Raw genomic sequence first — 6,650 nt, 5'->3', positions numbered from 1 at the left:
TCAAGTCGATTCTGAGCTCAACTTGGCACACGGGTGGTATTTTCTAGAAGGTCTTCTGGGATCACATCGGGAAAGTTACATACTTTTGGAATATCGTTGATGTCTTTCACTTCCTGTTCCTCGTTTTTATCATGGGCGAAGAAAGAGTGGGGTACCTCTTGCATAGTTACTTCTAAGCCTTGATGCAAGGGACAATTCGGAGGTTTGTGTCTAGTTCGTTGTCATAGATAACATAGGTTTCGTTATTTGATAAGTTAAGTTGAACGTCCTCTTTGTAACACATGATATTGGTATTGTGAGGACTTAATCAAAACATGTAAATGATCGCGTCAGCGTTTCCTATTATTATGGGTATTAGGTCGATTTAGAAGAAATGTTTTCTTAAAGTTAGAGTGCATCCTTGGTATGTGTAGTTGGTGGATTCAGTTCTTCCTTAGCCATCTCTACCGAGAATATTTTCGTGAACGTTTGAGGGGTTTTGATTTAGTATGCAATTATACTCTGTTACTCATGAGTTTCCTCTCCGCACCTGCAACACCGTAAATTTTAAAACGAAATTTTCATTTAAAATCACATAATTCTCATAGCACATTTCACAAAAATCTCAATTATTTAGTTTATAAATCGCAACTCCATAATTGTTTGATTAAAATCCAGGATCCTCAAAAAACAAATCTTTCACTGGTGTGTACAATCAAGCCGGTACCTTCCTGCGATCCTGAGAAAAACCTGAAACACATATCACATAACCCGGTAAACACGAAGCTTAGTGAGTTCCCCAAAATACCACACACAACACATTAGCCACTCGAGGCTATAACACAGTAAGACCCTTCGGTCAATGTGTCTCAGTGGGAATACCACACACAACTCATTAGCCATTTGAGGCTATAACACAGTAGGACCCTTCGGTCAATGTGTCTCAATGGGACCCTTCGGTCCCAACTCAATAAAATCATGAGAATAATACTCAATATAAGTCAAAAAGACATAATGCAAAATATTATCATACATAGATAAACACATAAGACATCTCAGTCATACAAAGATACCAATCATGGTATGTATAGTAAGAAGACTCACGTCGGATGATGGACAGCCCCTATAAACGCTGCTGCTACACACTGGCCTCTAACTTTGACCCAAACCCACAACTAACCCAATTAGGAAGTAAGTCCAAACTCTTACTCATTAGGTCTAATGGTAGTCCACTAACCAGCGCATCCATAACCTGAAACCCATTGGGCCCACGAAGGCCAAATAATAAATAGCCTCTGCCAAGGCCCAACTCTCAAATCTAGGTGACAAGCCCAACTCAAGGGCCCAAAGCACACACACGCACACTAACACACACACACACACAGACACACACACACACACACACATATATATATATATATATATATATATGTAATCCTTTAGTCCAAAACACCATTGCAACAAGCCCAAACTCCAGGCCCAACACTCCAGGCCCAAAAATAAGACTTAGCCCAAAAGTTCATAGTGAGGTTATGCGGGGCGTACCTCCCTTGGTACGCTCAGTATACTCACGAATCCAGATTGGGCAGTATGTAGGGCGTATTGGAATTACGCTCAGCGTACTCCCCGGATTATCTCTTCTTACTCATTCGGTCTTAATCAGTCAAGACCTTGAGTCAAATCACATATCTAGATTCCCTAATAGCCCTTACTCCATAAATTTAGTAACTTTAAGCCTTTGCATGGCTGATATGATCACAAACACCCAAAACACTCACTCTCTTAATTAAAAATGCTCATAACTCATGCATGGCCTGATTCCAACGTCCAAGGCTTGATTTTTATGACACAACACCACTAACTACACTCAAATGGGGTTGGTCATAGTCTCTGGAGCTCAATAACTCATAAAGTCTCCAACTTTGGGACAAAGACCCTAAAATACTCTAATATGAAGCTCAAAACAAAAGAGTGAGAAAGTTTGGAGCTTTATACCTCATGATGAAGCTCCTAAATCAAATATGCTCAGATCCAAGGCCTAGACTTTCACTCCTTCTCCAAAGCTCGTTCTTTACTCCAAGAACACAAAAAATCACTTAAGGCTCTCAAATGGACACACACAAGCTCAAGAATGAGGAATAGGGTTTAATAGAGTTTATTGACTAGGGATGGTCGCTAGGAATGAGTCTATCTCATTCTTTATATTGGTACACCCCTCAATTATGGTTTCTCATTCGGAGCTTAGTACGCCCAACTTACTAAGAGGCTCTGCTTAAAAGTCACGCACATGAGTACGCTAAGCGTACACACACGTACGCCCAACGTACTCAACTACCACCTTTCTCAAATGAAGGAATTATCCTACCAAAACTTCAAACTTCCGTAGCTTCCTCAATATAACTCCGATTCTAATGAACTTCATACTCATGGAAAGGTTTCGAGATGCCCTACGATTCTAGCAAATCGTCGCAGCCCCAAGACTTCCTCATGCCCGGGTTGCAGCCCATAAATCCGAATCTCAAACAATCAGAAACAAGATATTACAACACCCTTATTGTAAAGTACGCATGCATATGAGTTATTTGAGGAGGAAACATACTGGTAATCATAGCGGGGTTCGTTATCGCTTCCTTATCTCCTGTTGATGGAAATTCCTTGACGCCTCTGACATTTTTTTTTCTATTCTTTGGGCACTTCCTTTTGAAATGCCTTGCATCCCCAAATTACTAGCAAGTCTTACCCACCCAATCATTTGCGACTTGGGTGGTTTGTTGTGCTAGCTCCTTACAGAAATGGGTGGTATGCCCCTTTCTAATGTAATTATTGCATTGCAACTCTCAGCATAATCCATAGTGATGGAAGTTACACTTTTTGCATCTAGGCAGATTCCCAGCATATGGTTTAGTCGGCACGGAGGCAGTAGGGGCGGTGGTCACATGGGCTACCACAGTTTGTTGTCTTTTGCTAGGCCCGTGGGTCAAACGGCCCCCTTTCTTATTCTAGGACTTTCGTTTCTTGGGTAGTACTCCTCCATTGTAGTGGGAGTGCTTAGATTCGTACTTTGGAGTAGGGATGAGATTTAGAAGCATAAAACCGGACCTGCACAAAAATCGGACCTGAATTGGAACTGTTAGAACCGAAATATATAGAACCAGTTCCGCTTCAGGGTTTAGAAATTGGCTTTATCTACGTTCCTGGTGATCCGGTTTTGGGTCCATCGCGTCCAGGTAAATCGGGTCTAAAAGCTGGAACCGGTGTTAGGAACTGGAACCACTTTTAGGGAAGGAACCGTTTTTTGTGAAACGTTTAAAAGATGCATATCTCATTCGTTTCAAATCCTATTGACATGAGGTTTAGTCCAACATCTAATATAGAGTTTGTACATGATTATAGACTATAAATTTTTCGTTTTTAGTTTTATATTCATTGACATACAGTCCCCCAAAGTCGAGATATCAAAGCTGAAAGTGTTTAGTTTTTCAAATTTTTTATATTTTGTGAAAGTTGTAAAACATGCATATCAAATTCATTTGAAGTCGGATTGAGATGTGGTTTTTTCCAAATTCTATTTTATAGTTTGTAGATGAGTTTATACTATAAATTTGTCATTTTTGGTTTAATATTCAATGATTTACAGTCCCCTGAAGTCGAGATATCAAAACTGCAAATTTTCAGCTATTTATTTTTGTACTTTGTATTCTGTGAAAATATTAACACATGCATATCTCCTTCGTTTAAAGTCGGATTGAAATGCGGTTTTTTAGAAAGTGTAGTTTAAAGTATGTACATGATTTTAGACTATAATTTTGCAATTTTTGTTTTATATTTAACGAGTTACAATCCCCTAAAGTCATTACCAAAAAATTTCGGTTTTCCAGCTCTAAACCTACTATATGCGGTTCCAACCTACCCACTTTGATGTTTCCGGGTTTTTTGGTTCTAGACCCACTATACCTGGTACCATACCCGGAACTGAACTGGAACCGGTTCCTATATACCGGTCCGGTTTCTTGTTCTAAAAAATCCTGTTAATTGGTTCCGCGTCCGGGTCCATCCGGTCCGGGGTTGGACCCACTTTCATCCTTACTTTGGAGTGTCTTTGCAGGAACACACTCGTTGGTGCCCTTGGTTGTCATCCTTAAGGGAGCTGCTGGCACCATTTTTGTTTCTATTTGGGTTGTTAGCACTAAGTTGCGCCATGACAGTTGTCACGGCAGCTGTTATAGTGGCTTGGAATGTAGTGGGGTCCATTTGTAGAACTGGTGTTACTCTGGTACGTTGGCTAATTCTGCGTGGTGGCATGATTCTGTTCTATTTTATGAAATGAATTTGCAAGTAACTATGGTCATTGCTAGTTGTACCATGTCTATATCTATGTTTATATACACATAAACCACATGCTTTGTTGTATGATTTCCAAATGTTTCGACTAACATCATCGTAATGTACTTAGGGTAGTAAGTAGTAGTAGGTATTGTACAAATGTTAAGTTACCAAAATAGAACATAGATTTCAAAACTATTTCTTGTATGTACTTGACCTGGTTGGCATGGTCCATTTGGGTTGCATGGCATCATGATACTTAGATAGACAAAATGAGAAAAGATCACTTATGTTTTATTAATATATTATAAGTTCTAATATAGTAATAATACTATTTAATTAGTATTGATCAAGAATTAATTTGGAATTAACATTGTGATAAAAAAGAGACTAATTAAATATATGGGGTTGATTTAAATCATCCATTCTTATATAGTGGCCTAATGATCCATGGTTTATTGAATTGGGCTAAAACCCATAGGGTGCTCCATGGATAGTCCACGGAGGTTAAAGCCCATGGATCATGAAGGAAATGAAAGGCCATGTCAATTAGGGTTTACATGGTGTAACCCTACTTGTGACACACTATATAAAGACCCTATGGGCTACCAAAATTGGCAATAAAGTGAATAACAAGAGGGCTAGCCGATTTTGAGTGTTTGTGTACTTCTCTCAAAGTTATTCCAGGAGTTGTGGTGATGTGTGAAACACATGTGGCATCACATTTGGGTTGCTAGGCTCACAAAGTTCTTAAGGAATCCAAACAACAAGAATGGTATGTTCTTCTACTAGCTTTTATGTTTCAAGTTCCCCATGCCATGCTAGTTAGGTTAAGAAACTGGAAAAATCAAATTTGCATGTATCTTAGTAAAACATAGAGCCAAGGTTTCTAGGGTTGCATGTACAGGAGTATTAGAATGCTCAAAATCCTTCAGTGGTATCAGAGCCTAGGCTTGTTTTCTTGATACTTGATGGAAATTGTTAAAGAAACTCAAAATTTCTACATTCTGCTGAGTGAACTAACCGAGTCCATGGGGGACTCGACGAGTATAAGGTTGTTTCGTATAAAATGGCAGCTTAATGCGTGTCCACTCTCACCTACCACTTCCTTGACTAATGGAGGGTCGTTAGCCGAACGGGTAAGTCAATTACTTTATTTCTCATTAAAAGTATAATGATTATTATAAAGTAACTAAATGTTTTATAAATTCCCAATCTAAGTTACTTTAGGAAAATGTGAATTTGGTGCTAACCCATGAAATTACACTTTGCACCTTGCTTAAGTCGTTAGTGGAGCGTGTGTGGTTAACCGACACACTATCTTGGATTTAACAAGGTTGGCAAAGCGTTGCTTAAGGCTTATCATAGATCGGTGGAGTTCATGTGGTTAACCGGCACATATATTAGGTGATAAACATTAAGAGTACCAAGTAATTTGCATGGTTATTCACACCTTGTTTTGTGATTCTCTACATCCAGTCACAAAACTTGAAGGGCACAATCGAGATTGAAACATGACATTGAAAAGTTCAATGAATCTCAAAAGAATCTATGAGTTTCAAAAGCCAATTAAAACCTATTAATTTATTTCGTTTTTCATGGTGGAAACTGGTGAATCATCATTCACCTACCTTCAAATATTTTATATCTTGGATTACGACATCCCTCTTCTAAGTTATAAAATATTTATTTGGGTCCTAGCCATAATATTAAATCTGGGTGTCTTATTAAGGACTATATTTATATCTAATCTAAACTTGTCTTTCTTCTTTTTCAAATGTCTTCCAACAATACTACTTTTGGCTCAAACCCTATCGAATCCTTCTCTCTTATAAACCTTTATGGGAAAGTCATCTTTGATGGGACTAATTTCAATGACTGGATTAGGAGCATAAGGATGGTCACTTGCTATGAGGATAAGGAATATGTCCTCGACAAGGAGATGAAGGATCTTGATGACTCTACCGCTACTTCCGAGGAGATCGCTGAATTTAGGGCACATGAGAGAGATGCTACCAAAGTAGCATGTATCATGTTGGCCACGATGATAGCCGAGCACCAAAAGTCCTATGAGGGCTTTTATCCTTTTGTGATGCACCAGGATTTGATGGACAGATACCATCAGAGTGCTCGCCAAGACCGATATGAAACAATCTCCTCCATGATAACAACCTGAATGAAAGATGGTGAACCCATCATGGGCTGCATGTAGAAAATGTAAAGGTTTGTGGACCGTTTGCTGATGTTGAATGTGAACTTCCCCGAGGAGTTGGCTATTGATATCACACTGCACTCCTTAACTTCTTATTATGATCAATTCTGAATGACATATCACATGAACAAGGCGA

Source organism: Lactuca saligna, chromosome 8 (assembly GCF_052625555.1).
Source record: "Lactuca saligna cultivar CGN05327 chromosome 8, ASM5262555v1, whole genome shotgun sequence".
Lineage (NCBI taxonomy): Eukaryota > Viridiplantae > Streptophyta > Magnoliopsida > Asterales > Asteraceae > Lactuca > Lactuca saligna.
Note: the sequence above shows the minus strand (reverse complement) of the source record.